This window comes from Triticum aestivum, chromosome 7D, assembly GCF_018294505.1.
Source record: "Triticum aestivum cultivar Chinese Spring chromosome 7D, IWGSC CS RefSeq v2.1, whole genome shotgun sequence".
Classification (NCBI taxonomy): Eukaryota; Viridiplantae; Streptophyta; class Magnoliopsida; order Poales; family Poaceae; genus Triticum; species Triticum aestivum.
In genome coordinates this window covers 31,832,658-31,848,290 of record NC_057814.1, presented here as the reverse complement: position 1 = coordinate 31,848,290, position 15,633 = coordinate 31,832,658, and positions in this window count along the sequence as shown.

Here is a 15,633-nt window from a genome sequence, read left to right as displayed (position 1 = left end):
TCCTTCACTGCTCGGAGCCAGTGGATATAGTCTTTGGGTTGCTCCTCTTCGATTGTGCTCCGTGCTAATACCAATTTGTGCTTCATGAATCTTGGCCCAATCCCTCATCCATTGTCGGTTCAACGATCTTCAAGATCAAGTAAATGTTAAATATGAGCTAGATTGTTGAACCGGGCGACCTTTCTTGGCTAGCGACTTTTCAGGTGCTTTAAAGGGAGATCTCTATTTTCTCTCCTTCTATTGATTGTATCTCTCTAGATAGTCGGCGAAAACGGCGCCCAGAGTAGCATCAACAAAGTGGGATAGAATAGGTTGTTGGCTTACTTTTTATGTCCTTGTTTGTTTGGATACAACTCTAGTACACAACACGTCGTCTCAGTCGGTATGTAAAAGCCCATTGTTGGCGAGTAATCATGCCGTCTAGGTTGGGGGTCAGTGATCCTAGGGACATTCACAGTTGGGTGAAGAGCCGATCGAGAAAGCAATATGTCAAAGGGATCACAACAAGAGCCTCTAGTAATAACCTCCATCACATGCGGCTTTTAGTGGATATTCGTCTGTGAAATAAGGAGCATAGTCTGTTATATGTATCAACCATCTGCTTTATGTTTATCGCAGATGGATCTTACAAGCATGAATATATCACATTCATATATATAAATAAAATGACATATCACATTCGTTTGATTCTCAATCTCTGGAATTGTGGTGGTCTAGTTGTGAATATTGAGTCTCGGAGATCATCATATTTGTCACAGAGTCAACTGAATTCCGGACCGACAGTCTCTTCGGTGAGCAATCCGTGGTTGGTTTGAAGAGTATGTCGTCTTTTGGTCTTTGAGAGGTACCCCTTCTATGCTAGTGTGATCTTTTAGTTGGCCTTCTTCGATTTGTGTTCCACAAAATATTGATCTTTGCTTCATCAATCCCAGTTCAATAGAATGTTCATATTAGGATATCATTATTGAAGCGAACCACCTTCCTAGGCTACCAACTTTTGCAAGTGCTTCTAAGGGGCATCTCTATTTTCTCTCCTTTGAGCATTTAGGTGTCTAGCCCGTGACGGCGGTGTCTAGAGCAACTCCATTTATGAGTTGGCTCAACAAATTAAAACTATCAGTATAAGTCTAGACAATGCTTAAAATAGCTTGGAAGTGGAAACTTTTGATGAAGACGTACATAAAAATTTCACCAACAATACTTTACATGGCTAACAATTAATGTACATGTATACATATACACAACCATCTGTCGATTGTGTGTTCTTCAAATTCCTCGCATCATTGAGTATCACCACCGTAACTAACCTTCTCCTACACCAATCATCAGAAGAAATGATGCAAGAAAGAAGAAAAATAAATAATGATAAGAGAATAGGTAGCTTGAGAATAGGAGACACCAGGAAGGGAACACTTCGAGTGCATCAAGCATGCTGTACTCTAGTATGTGTTGCTTTGGCACGAGATCATTTTCTACTCTCCCAGAATCAGCATAGAACCTTGTCAAGTCAGGCAACCGGAAGCAATGACATCTTTCTGGCAAAAAGATGCACAATGACTTTTGGACGTGTGGTATGGACCTTTCGCACGTTTACTTACCGTTGAAATTTCTCTTGGGATTAAACTCTGAGATGCCTTTTTAGGCACTAGTAGGAAAAGGGGCTTTTACCCCAGTTTGTAAGGGCCTTTTGTCCTGGTTTTTGAACCGGGACTAAAGGGTCGTTACTAAAGTCCTAACCCTTTAGTCCCGGTTCTTACACGAACCGGGACAGAAGGTCCTCCACATGGCCGCTGCTGCCAGCCCAGGCAGGGGGGCCTTTGGTCCCGGTTGGTGCCACCAACCGGGACCAATAGGCAGAGCCTTTTGTCCCGGTTGGTGTCATCAACCGGGACCAATAGGCAGAGCCTTTTGTCCCGGTTGGCGCGTCAGCATTTCAGGGGCTGGGGTTTTTGTTTTTTTTTTTGAAAGGGGGGGTTGGGGGGTTTGGGGGGGTTAATTTAGGTGTTTCATATATTGTGTTAGCTAGCTAATTAATAGAGAGAAGTGTCCTCTCTTATCTCCGTGCTTGGTCGACGCTACGTACTATATACATATGGAGAGGACTAGACACGCTAGCTAGTAAGCAAATGAAGGAAACAGAAGATCGTCATGAACATATGCATACAGAGAGAAGTGATATCGACCACCTCTCCTTCTCCGAGAGATTGGTCGAACAACAAGTTCTCGTATATCTATCTGACACTACCGGCTACATATATACAATAATTATCTCTTACAATATAATCTCCTAATTAAATTGTAAGAACACAGGGTCCACATAGTATTCTCCGTTTTCAGCGATCACGTGGTCAAGAAAGAATGCCACCAATTCCTCTTGAATTCCTCGCATACGATCTTCTGTAAGGAGTTCATCCCGCATCCGAAACATCTAATTTGAAGAAGGGGGTCAATACATATATATATATATATAAATAAATGAAACTCGACACAAATGATGGTAATAAAATAAAATTGTGAATATTACTGCTTACACACTTCATATTGTTCGTCAGAGTAGCCCCGCTCACAGGTCGTGTGGCGGATAGACTCGCAAATGTAGTATCCACAGAAATCATTCCCTTGTTCCTGCCACAACCACTTTACAAGAAATAGAGGTCAATCTAACTGATAAGCAAGCATGCTAAATGGTATTGATGAAACTAGCGCTTGAATCACTAGGAGATGTGCGGAACATGCTACTATAGTACTTACTTTCGGGTGTCTAAATTGCAGCTTCTTCGGCAGTCCTGGAGCTTTTGTGGTGAATTTTCTCCAAACCCTGCCAGACAAAGAAAACAATTACTTGATATCAGGAAATGAACAAAGTTGCTGATATGGTGGATAATGATCGATTTAACTTACTTCTCGAGCATTTGAGTCATGTCTGCATAGTCCTAGGGATCTTTTCGTCTCGAGTCTAAGACGGTTACTACTCCCTGCTCAAGCTTAATCTCTAGGAGAATATAGTGGAAGCTGCGCATGCATGCATAAGTCATAAATTACATTACCATAACCTGGACTAATAAGGGAAACCGAATATGCACAAGACAGTAACACTCACTTGAAGTTGTAAGGAAAGAGTATTATATCTTTGTTTTGATTTAATATCAACGATCGTAGCAAGTTGGCCTCGGCTTCTTTGGCATGTTTTTCAACCGTATATGCATCTATGAGATTTATGTTAATGAACCCAATATCACCGATTTGTCTTTTCTTCAATTCGGCGATCTTCAATCTGCATAATATAGTGAGGATAATTATAAATACATGCAATGAAAGAGCTGACCTATATAGAGAGACTTAATGACAGAAGTAGTACTACTTACAGACAGTAGCAAGTGATCGTTGATTTATCGAGGGCCTTTTGATTGAAAAACTGGAAGAACTCCTCAAATGGAACATTCAGTAGTTCAATTCCAACGAGGTCATGCTCCGGTTTAACTCTCAGCGTCAAAGTATTCATCCCATCAGACTCTCTGCAGGTTTTCATGTACCAATCATGTAATCTTCGCATCATCGTTGTTAGAGATCTTTCATCTTTGACGAGAGGCTTCCCGTAATGGTATTTGTGTTCGTCCACCTCCATGATTTCATAATATACATCGTCGGGCAGGTAATCTCCAAGATTGCTACAACCGGCCACCATCCTCGGATCATTAGCGACGATGTCTTTAGACACCTTGAGCGGGGGGCACGATTGGTTCGCTTGTTCGCCGAGCTGGGCAATTTTTTTCCCAGCTCGTCGTTCTTTTAACCTTTGATCACTAACAGTCCTTCCCGACCGCTCCGCTTTGACAAATGTCTTTGCAATAATGCGCTCATAGTTGCCTTTCGACGGAGACTTTGGTGGTTTTGTCAGGGCATCCAGAGTACGCTTCGCTTTCACCGGATCTACCTTCTCCTCCGGAGGTGGATGTTTCTTTGCTTTCACCCCTTCAAAGAAGTTCTTCACTTTGGCTCGCACGATCTTCGCGTTCTCCTCCTCGGTCCTCTCGTATGGTAACTTCTCTGGAGTCTTCAGAGAAGGACCGAATCTGTATTGCCTCCCGCCTCTGGCAGCTGTACTGCTAGACGCCGGCAGAGCAGACGGAGCGGCTGCGGCTGTCTTCTTTCCTTGCTTACGAGGCGGAGGAGAAGGACTACGACGCCCCGGAGCAGCCGGAGCGGCGACGGGTCTCTTCCGCTGTTGCTGACGAGGCGGAGAAGGAGGAGGCTGTCTGCTCTGGCACGCCGGCGCGGGAGGAGAAGGAGGCGGAGTGCCACCACGCGCCAGAGAAGGAGGCTGGTGAGTGCCCTGATCACTCGCCGGAGGAGGAGGCGGAGTGCCGCCACATGCCGGAGAAGGAGGCTGAGTGCCCTGATCACTCGCCGGAGGAGGAGGCGGCGGCGGAGTGCCCTGATCACTCGCCGGAGGAGGAGGCAGCGGCGGAGTGCCCTTACTCGCCGGAGGCGTCCAGTTCGGAAGGTTAATGAGCTCCTTCCGCCATAGGCACGGAGTCTTCAGAGCTAAACCCAGTCGAGTCTCCCCTTCACCGGTAGGGTGGTCAAGCTGGAGGTCCTCAAATCCCTCCGTTATTTCATCCACCATCACCCTAGCATATCCTTCTGGAATCGGCCGGCAGTGGTAGGTTGCGCCGGGTTCAGGAGGTAAAACAGAGCCAACGGCCGCCTTGACTTTGAAGTTCTGCCATTCCGCCATAAGGTGGCAATGTTGAGACTCCGTGATAGCATCCACGGGGTAGCTAGCAGGAGCCGTCAAGACATGCTCCGGCTGAAGCAGCTCGGTGGAAGCCACGCTGCTTCTCCGCTGAGATGGCGGGGTAGCTTCGGAGGTAGTTTCAGCATGTCGATTGATGTCTCGTTCCTCTAGCGCTTGAACCCTTTCATGCAGCTTCTGAATTTGGGTCTGCTCCATTTTTTTCCTCCTCTCTTGGCTTTGTAACCGCCTGCGTCCGGAAAACCAGCCTTCCACGGAACGGAGCCTGGCGTGCCTCGTGTCCGTCCAGGATGCTCAGGATTCCCGAGGGCCATTGTGAGCTCGTCGTTCTCTCTGTCTGGAACGAACGTCCCTTCCTGCGCTGCATCGATATATTGTTGAATCTTCTTGACTGGTATTCTCAAAAGCTCGTTCGTCCAAATGCACCTCCCTGATACAGGGTCCAAGGTTCCGCCAGCCCCGAAGAACCAAGTCCGGCAACGGTCTGTCCAGTTCATTGTCTGTGGTTCGATCCCTTTTTCAAGCAGATCATTCTCAGCCTTGGCCAACTTAGGCCGGGCTTTGAGGTAGCCACCTGACCCCGTGCGATGGTGAAGCTTCTTCTTCGCAGCATTCTTCTTGTTTGTCGCTGACATCTTCTTACTCTTTTCTGATGTCTTGTGGGCCACAAATGCGGGCCAGTGATCTCTGATCTTCTCATACCGGCCGATGAATTCTAGTGTCTCTTCTTTGTCGACAAACGTTTTCAGCTCATTCTTCCACCTCCTGAATAGGTCTGCCATCTTCTTAAGAGCGTGAGACTTGATTAATTGCTCTTTAACTGGCTTCTCCGGATCCTCCTTTGGCGGTAGGGTGAAATTTGCCTTCAGCTCAGTCCAAAGATCATCTTTCTGCATATCATTGACATAAGACACCTTAGGGTCTTCCTTCTTAGGCTTATACCATTGGTGGATGCTGATCGGGATCTTGTCCCTAACTAGAACCCCGCACTGAGCAGCAAATGCATCCTTTGTCCGGATGGGTTCAATCGGTTGGCCGTCGCGCGCGATTGCTGTGATCTCAAACCTTTCATCCGAGCGCAACTTTCTCTTCGGGCCTCGTCTCTTTACCGAAGTTGTGCTCGATCCAGAGGGCTAGAAAAAATAAGAAAGACGAGTGTTAATTAATATGTATACATACCAAAACAATGAATGCATCAATTAGCTAGTCAGCATAGGCTTAACTAATATATTTACCTGGCCGGACTCTGTTCGGTCACCGGAGCCGTCACCACGGGCTCCTTCTTGCACCAGCATTGGGTCACCGGAGCCATCATAATCATGTCTTTCCTCCTCCACTCTTCGATCACCGTAGCCTGCTTCTTCACCCTGTTCTTCCAGACCATCATTGTCGTTAAGATACGACAAGATATCACCTCCGGCTAAGATTATGTCCCCCAACACCTCTTCTGCTTGCTCGTCTCGTCCGTGCTCCATTGTTTCTGCAAATATTACAACATGGCAATTATTACACAAACATGACAGCGGGTGGATATATTAGTGCAAACGTAGACCTAGCTTATTCCGGGTTTGGGGTGGCCTCGGCAACGCTTCAAGGGTAGGGGCGCGGCGGGAGGGGGTAGGAGACCGACATCGTTTTTTTCTAGCGTTTGGGTGTCCTCGAGAGTTTTGGTCGAGCGAGAGGGCCGGGGGGTGCTCCCGTGGTATAAGTTATCATGGTCGAGAGGGGGTATAAATATCGACCGTCCATCATGTCGAAGTTATCTGGGAGGGAGTTATATATATCGACAACGACGACATACATACATGGGAAAATAATGTTATCGGGGAGGGGGTATATCGACCCCCCCCCCCACGTGTTGAAGTTATCGGGAGGGGGTTATATCGACAACGACGACATACGTACATGGGAAAATAATATTATCGGGGAGGGGTATATCGACCCCCCCTCGTGTTGAAGTTATCGGGAGAGGGGTATATCGACGACGACAGACCCGATAAAACATAAGAAAACGAAGAAGAAATAAAAAGAGGAGAAGAAGAAAAGGAATAGAGGAGAAGATCGAAGAAAAAAAGAAGAAGAAAAATAGGAGAAGAAGAAAGGAATAGAGGAGAGGAGAAGAAAAAATAGAATTTTTTCTATTTTTTTCTTCTTCTCTTCTATTCCTTTCTTCTTCTCCTCTTCTTTTTCTTCTTTTTTCCTCTTCTTATTTATTTCTCCTCTTCTTCCTCTCCTCTTCTTCTCCTTTCTTCCTCTTCTTATTTTCCTTTTTCCTCTCATTCATAAAAAAATGTTCAAATAGAAAATTTCGAAAAAAGTAAAGGTTTTGCCTAATGCATTGTTCATATTTCATCATGTTCTATGAACAAAAAAACATCATATTTCATCCACATCCATGCATACATCATATATGTGATCATCTATGAAAAAAACATCATATTCTATAAAAAAAATCATTACATATATATATATGAACAAAAACAATTATGATAACAAGCATATATATCATCATATATATAAAAATAAGCATATATATGAAAAAAAAACAAGCATATATATGAAAAAATGCTAGGGAGGGCGCCGGCCGGACCAAGGTGAGGAGGACCGCGGGGTCGGCGGCGAGGATGGCGACGGGGCAGTGGGCGCGCGCTCGGGGTAGGGGGCGACGGCGGCGAAGGGCGGGGCAGGGCGACGGCGACGACGGGGACGGGCCGGGGCGGCGCGCGTCGGGGTAGGGGCGCGGCTGACTGCGAGGGCGCGGGCAACGGTGACGGCGACGACGGGCACGGGTGACGGCGACGGCGACGGCGGGGGCGGCGGGCGGCGTCGAGGCAGCCTGGCGGCGTCTGGGCGGCGGGCGGCGGGCGGCGTCGGGGCAGCCTGGCGGCGGCGGGGCGGCGGGCGGCGTCGGCGTCGTTGGGGCGGCAACTGCTAGGTGAGAGTGAAAATTTCCTAAGTGTGAACTTATATAGCAAAGCCTTTAGTCCCGGTTCGTGGCACCAACCGGGACTAAAGGTGGGCATTAGTCCCGGTTTGTGCCACCAACCGGGACCAAAGCCCTCTTTTCAGCAGCCCAAAGGGCGGGAAGCGGCGGCCTTTGGTCCCGGTTGGTGGCACCAACCGGGACTAAAGGGGGGCATTGGTCCCGGTTGGTGGCACGAACCGGGACCAAAGGGTGGCATTGGTCCACCCTTTGGTCCCGGTTCGTGCCACCAACCGGGACCAATGGCCTTGCACAGCGGCGTGGTGGTGGGACTTTAGTCCCACCTCGCTAGCTGAGAGAGAGCCGCACCTGTTTATAAGGTGCGGTGCGCCTGAACTGTCGAGCTCCTCTCTAAAGTAGGCTTACGGGTCTAACCTCTCTGTACATGCCTGTGGGCCTACTGGGCCTTCTGCGGGCCTGAATCCTGGCCCATGGATGGGTTTCTAGTCGTATTCACGCCGTGGTTGCCCAGTAGGTGGTATAATTTTTATTTTTTGCCTATTTTTTGTTTTATTTTTTACTTTATTTATTTTGTTTTGTTTCTACTTACAACAAAAAACTTATTTATTTTATTTTATTTTGTTTCTAATTACTTATTTATTTTACTTTATGATAATTCTTTTTGCTATTAAAGTTTCTAACAATAAAAGTTCTTTATGAAAATTATTTTTGCTTTCAATGATTTTGAACAGAAAATACTTCGATAATTTAGTTGCATCAATTTTATATAATTTTAGTTTCAATAATACTAGAGGTTGCTTATAATGTTTTGAACAGAAAATACTTTGATAATTTTAGTTTCATAGATTTTATTTATGTTATTAAAGTTTATTTTATTTTGTTTCTACTTATATATTTTGTTAAAGTTTATATTATTTTGTTTCTAATTACTTATTTATTTTATTTGTTATTTTTCATGCATCATTTTTCATGCATTTACTGATTATTTTGAGCTATAAGACCCTAAAATTGAAAAGCATTTCAAATGAACTCTGAAAAGGTTGAAAGTTGGCATGGTATCATCATTTCATCCACATAGCATGTGCAAGAAAGTTGAGAGGGTTACGGCAAAAACTGGATGCACTTCGTGTACAAAACGGAAAATCTCTTTCGAAGTATCAGGATTTCATACGGAAACTCGTCTGTTACAAAGGGATTTCATTTTTTAAAACTTATTTGAACTCCTGACTTTTTGTGTGTTCAAAATGCACCATTCAAAGCAACATCTCATCAATTTTCAACCCTTTCTGACTTCATTTGTTATTTTTCATGCATTTACTAATTATTTTGAGCTATAAGACCCTAAAATTGAAAAGCATTTCAAATGAACTCTGAAAAGGTTGAAAGTTGGCATGGTATCATCATTTCATCCACATAGCATGTGCAAGAAAGTTGAGAGGGTTACGGCAAAAACTAGATGCACTTCGTGCACAAACCGGACAATGGTATCATACTCGTCTGTTACAAAGTTGGCATGGTATCATCATAATAGTTGCGGGAGAAAGTCTTCACTTTTTCTTCGCTTGTGTCATTTGCTTATTGCGCCGTAACCATGGATAATCTTCATCGTTTATCAGGATGCTTGGGTCAGCCTTGACTTTGAAGGGAGGAATTTCATGAAACTTTTCATAATTTTCAGACATGTCTGTCTTGCCCTCCACTCCCACAATGTCCCTTTTTCCTGAAAGAACTATGTGGCGCTTTGGCTCATCGTATGATGTATTCGCTTCCTTATCTTTTCTTTTTCTCGGTCTGGTAGACATGTCCTTCACATAGATAACCTGTGCCACATCATTGGCTAGGACGAACGGTTCGTCAGTGTACCCAAGATTGTTCAGATCCACTGTTGTCATTCCGTACTATGGGTCTACCTGTACCCCGCCTCCTGACAGATTGACTCATTTACACTTAAATAAAGGGACCTTAAAATCATGTCCGTATTCAAGTTCCCATATGTCCATTATGTAACCACAATCTGTGTCCTTTCCCCTCTCGGTTGCTGCATCAAAGCGGACACCGCTGTTTTGGTTGGTGCTCTTTTGATCTTGGGTGATCGTGTAAAATGTATTCCCATTTATCTCGTATCCTTTGTAAGTCAATACAGTCGAAGATGGTCCCCTGGACAACGAGTACAACTCATCACAAACAGTGGTGTCACCTCTGAGACGTGTTTCCAACCAACTGCTGAAAGTCTTGATGTGTTCACATGTAATCCAGTCGTCACACTGCTCCGGGTGTTTGCAGCGTAGACTGTTCTTGTGTTCATCGACATACGGGGTCACCAAGGTAGAGTTCTGTAGAACTGTGTAGTGTGCTTGAGATCAAGAATATCCGTCCCTGCATATTATTGAGTCCCCTCCAAGCGTGCCTTTTCCAGTCAGTCTCCCCTCATACCGCGATTTAGGGAGATCTATCTTCTTAAGGCCAGGAATGAAGTCAACACAAAACCCAATGACATCCTCTGTTTGATGGCCCATGGAGATGCTTCCTTCTGGCCTAGCGTGGTTACGGACATATTTCTTTAGGACTCCCATGAACCTCTCAAAGGGGAACATATTATGTAGAAATACGGGCCCCAGAATGACAATCTCGTCGACTAGATGAACTAGGACGTGCATCATGATATTGAAGAAGGATGGTGGGAACACCAGCTCGAAACTGACAAGACATTGCGCCACATCACTCCTTAGCCTTGGTATGATTTCTGGATCGATCACCTTCTGATAGATTGCATTGAGGAATGCACATAGCTTCACAATGGCTAATCGGACGTTTTCCGGTAGAAGCCCCCTCAATGCAACCGGAAGCATTTGCGTCATAATCACGTGGCAGTCATGAGATTTTAGGTTCTGGAACTTTTTCTCTGGCATATTTATTATTCCCTTTATATTCGACGAGAAGCCAGTCGGGACCTTCATACTGAGCAGGCATTCAAAGAAGATTTCTTTCTCTTCTTTCGTAAGAGCGTAGCTGGCAGGACCTTCATACTGCTTCGGAGGCATGCCGTATTTTTCGTGCAAACGTTGCAGGTCCTCCCGTGCCTCAGGTGTATCTTTTGTCTTCCCATACACGCCTAAGAAGCCTAGCAGGTTCACGCAAAGGTTCTTCGTCACGTGCATCACGTCGATTGAAGAGCGGACCTATAGCTCTTTCCAGTAGGGTAGGTCCCAAAATATAGATTTCTTCTTCCACATGGGTGCGTGTCCCTTAGCGTCATTCGGAACAGCTAGTCTGCCGGGACCCTTTCCAAAGATTACGTGTAAATCATTGACCATAGCAAGTACGTGATCACCGGTACGCATGGTGGGCTTCTTCCGGTGATCTGCCTCGCCTTTGAAATGCTTGCCTTTCTTTCGACATTGATGGTTGGTCGGAAGAAATCGACGATGGCCCAGGTACACATTCTTCCTGCATTTGTCCAGGTATATACTTCCAGTGTCATCTAAACAGTGTGTGCATGCGTGGTATCCCTTGTTTGTCTGTCCTGAAAGGTTACTGAGAGCGGGCCAATCGTTGATGGTTACAAACAGCAACGCGTGCAGGTTAAATTCCTCCTGTTTGTGCTCATCCCACGTACGTACATCGTTTCCATTCCACAGCTGTAAAAGTTCTTCAACTAATGGCCTTAGGTACACATCAATGTCGTTGCCGGGTTGCTTAGGGCCTTGGATAAGAACTGACATCATAATGAACTTTCGCTTCATGCACATCCAAGGAGGAAGGTTATACATACATAGAGTCACAAGCCAGGTGCGGTGATTGCTGCTCTGCTCCCCGAAAGGATTAATGCCATCCGCGCTTAAACCAAACCATACGTTCCTTGGGTCAGCTGCAAACTCAGCCCAGTACTTTCTCTCGATTTTTCTCCACTGCGACCCGTCAGCGGGTGCTCTCAACTTCCCGTCTTTCTTACGATCCTCACTGTGCCATCGCATCAACTTGGCATGCTCTTCGTTTCTGAACAGACGTTTCAACCATGGTATTATAGGAGCATACCACATCACCTTCGCAGGAACCTTCTTCCTGGGGGGCTCGCCGTCAACATCACCAGGGTCATCTCGTCTGATCTTATACTGCAATGCACCGCATACCGGGCATGCGTTCAGATCCTTGTACGCACCGCGGTAGAGGATGCAGTCATTAGGGCATGCATGTATCTTCTGCACCTCCAATCCTAGAGGGCATACGACCTTCTTTGCTGCGTATGTACTGTCGGGCAATTCGTTATCCTTTGGAAGCTTCTTCTTCAATATTTTCAATAGCTTCCCAAATCCTTTGTCAGGCATAGAATTCTCTGCCTTCCACTGCAGCAATTACAGTACAGTACCGAGCTTTGTGTTGCCATCTTCGCAATTGGGGTACAACCCTTTTTTGTGATCCTCTAACATGCGATCGAACTTCAGCTTCTCCTTTTGACTTTCGCATTGCGTCCTTGCATCGACAATGACCCGGCGGAGATCATCATCATCGGGCACTGGTTCCTCTTGATCTTCAGCAGCTTCCCCCCTTGCAGCATCATTGGGCACATCGTCTGGTTCCTCTTGATCTTCAGCAGCTTCCCCCGTTGCAGCATCACCGTATTCAGGGGGCACATAGTTGTCATCGTCCTCTTCTTCTTCGCCGTCTTCCATCATAACCCCTATTTCTCCGTGCCTCGTCCAAACATTATAGTGTGGCATGAAACCCTTGTAAAGCAGGTGGGTGTGAAGGATTTTCCGGTCAGAGTAAGACTTCGTATTCCCACATATAGGGCATGGACAACACATAAAACCATTCTGCTTGTTTGCCTCAGCCACTTCAAGAAAATCATGCACGCCCTTAATGTACTCGGAGGTGTGTCTGTCACCGTACATCCATTGCCGGTTCATCTGCGTGCATTATATATAATTAAGTGTGTCAAAAACCATTACAGAACATTATGAATAGATAATTAAGTGACCAAATTAATAGAAGTTCATCATCACATTAAAACCAAAGTACATACATAGTTCTCATCTAACAACATATATATAGCTCTCCAGAGCATCTAATTAATTAAACTATACATTGAAACTATGTAAAACATTTCAATGCGAAAACAAATGCGATCATAATCGCAACCAAGGTAACAATTGATCCAACGGCATAATGATACCAAGCCTCGGTATGAATGGCATATTTTCTAATCTTTCTAATCTTCAAGCGCATTGCATCCATCTTGATCTTGTGATCATCGACGACATCCGCAACATGCAACTCCAATATCATTTTCTCCTCCTCAATTTTTTTTATTTTTTCCTTCAAGTAATTGTTTTCTTCTTCAACTAAATTTAACCTCTCGACAATAGGGTCGGTTAGAATTTCTGGTTCAACCACCTCCTAGATAAATAAAATCTATGTCACGTTGGTCGGCATATTTGTCATAAACAATAAATGAACCAAATAGTTATAAAAAGATAATATATACCACATCCGAATCATAGACAGGACGAGGGCCGACGGGGGTGGATACCAAAACCATCGCACTATGTAATAAGAAGGAATAATAAAAGTAACAAAATTAGACAAGTATCTATCTAAAGTAAGAATTTTTTTTTCTTTCAGAAAGAAGATAAGAACAAGAGGCTCACCACGGTGGTGCTGGCGACGAGATCGGCGCGGGTGATCGACGGCGGTGAAGACGGGGACGGGACGTGACAGACCGCTAAACCTAGACAAATCTCGGGGAAAATGGAGCTCGGAGGTCGAGTTTCGAGAGGAGAAAGAACTAGTGTGGCTCAGACATTTCATCGAACACCTCATGTGCATAGGAGGTGAGCTAGAGCACCCAAATGCCCTCCCCGCGCCGGCCAGAAAAAACAGAGCACTGTGGAGTGCTCTGCTGTGGCGATGGGGTATATATAGGGAACTCATTGGTCCCCGTTCGTGGCACCAACCGGGACTAAAGGCCTTTGGTCCCAGTTGGGGCCACGAACCGGGACCAATGCCCCCTTTAGTCCCGGTTGGTGGCACCAACCGGGACCAAAGGCCTTGTGCTGCCCCGCGTCAAAAGTTTAGTCCCACCTTACTAGTTGAGAGAGCTCGAGAGTGAATTATAAGCGCTGCTGCGCCCACCCTCTCGAGCTCCTCTCAACTGCAGGCTTTCGGGCCTAACCGTTCTCTTTGCCTGTGGGGCCTACTGGGCCTTCTGCGGGCCTGAATCCTGGCCCATGGATGGGTTTCTAGTCGTATTCAGGCCGTGGTGGCCCAGTAGGTGGCATAATTTTTTTTCTCTGTTTTTTGTTTTCTCTTTTGCTTTATTTTGTTTTGTTTTGTTTCTACTTACAACAAAAAACTTATTTATTTTATTTCTAATTACTTATGTATTTTACTTTAATTATTTTATTTTTATTTATTTTACTGCTGCTATTTTTATTTATTTTACTATTGCTATTTTTATTTAATTTATTAAGGTTTATTTATTTTAGTTACTATAGTTTATTTTATTTTATTTTATTAAGGTTTATTTATTTTATTAAGGTTTATTTATCTTATTTACTATAAAAAAATGAACATAGATGCGCCTATAGAGAAAATTCAACCTAAATTCATAATAAATTTCTATGAAATTCAAAGAAATTTACTGTGAATTTAGGTCAAATTCCCTGTATAAGGGCATCTATTTTCACTTTGAGAGGAGCTCAACAAGGCAGAGTGGGACGGACTTATAAACTGGTGTGAGCGCCCTTCGGTTGGCGAGGTGGGACTAAACACTGACCGCAACTAGGACCAGCCCTTTAGTCCCGGTTTGTGGTATGAACCGGAACTAAAGGGTGAGCCTCTGGTCCCGGTTTAAGCCACCAACCGGGACCAATGGTGGTGGGCCAGGAGCGAGGCCCATTGGTCCCGGTTCGTCCCACCAACCGGGACCAATGCCCCCACGAGGCCCGGCAGGCCCCTGGCCGCACGAACCGGGACCAATGCTCACATTAGTCCCGGTTCGTGACTGAACCGGGACTAATGTGATTATTTCCCTGTGAGCAAAGCCCAGTTTTCTACTAGTGAGGGTTGCCTTGCCACATTGATTTCATTGATGTTATAGACACATATAGACCACATGAGAAAAGACACACGGACAACTTGTTGGAAAATAATAAGGTTTTAAAATGTGAAGACACACACTTGCAAAGGAAAAGTGTGCGCGTGGGTGGGATGACTTGCTTGGCCTCATTGATGTCTCCTCCTGCTAGCAGGCATGTTGCCATCGACCACCTCGCATGCCTGAAGACTGCATTTGCATGTTCCGACCTTCCTCTGCACCTTCATTTTTCACCTCAAGCTTTGCCCATAAGACATACCCCCCACGCCCAACTGTTAGCACAGGCTCTTGCGGTAGAGATGCTCGCCAAAATACAGTAACTAATCAACATATAACTAAGTGAGTTGGCTCTCCAATTTTAAATGACAAGCATAAGTTTGGGCCAAGCTTAAAATAAAAGGCATCCTCTTGCTCTTCATCTCATCGCATTGGATCGTGAAAAAAAAACATTTCATAAAATCGACATGAGATGAATATTCTCACCAACCACGTATTGTATGACTTACACAAATAACACGAACATCGGTCAAAGGGGTTCTCTAATTGTTCCGTGAGTCATTTAGGAAACGTTTGGATCCCTCGCCTGATTGCCTCGCTAGGCAGGGCCAGCCTTGCCCACGGAGGCGAGCCAAATCGGCTCGCTCGCTCAAACGCGAGAAAAGCTGGAAACTGCTGATAACGAGGTGTGCTCGTCCAGAAACCAAATGCTTCGCCTGCTTGCTGGGTCAGGCTAGGCGAGCGCTTGCCTGAGATCCAAATGTTCCCTTAGTTTCACCACCACAATTTATATACTACAAGAAAAATTCTCCCGCACTGCCGCAAAAAAGACCAACAACA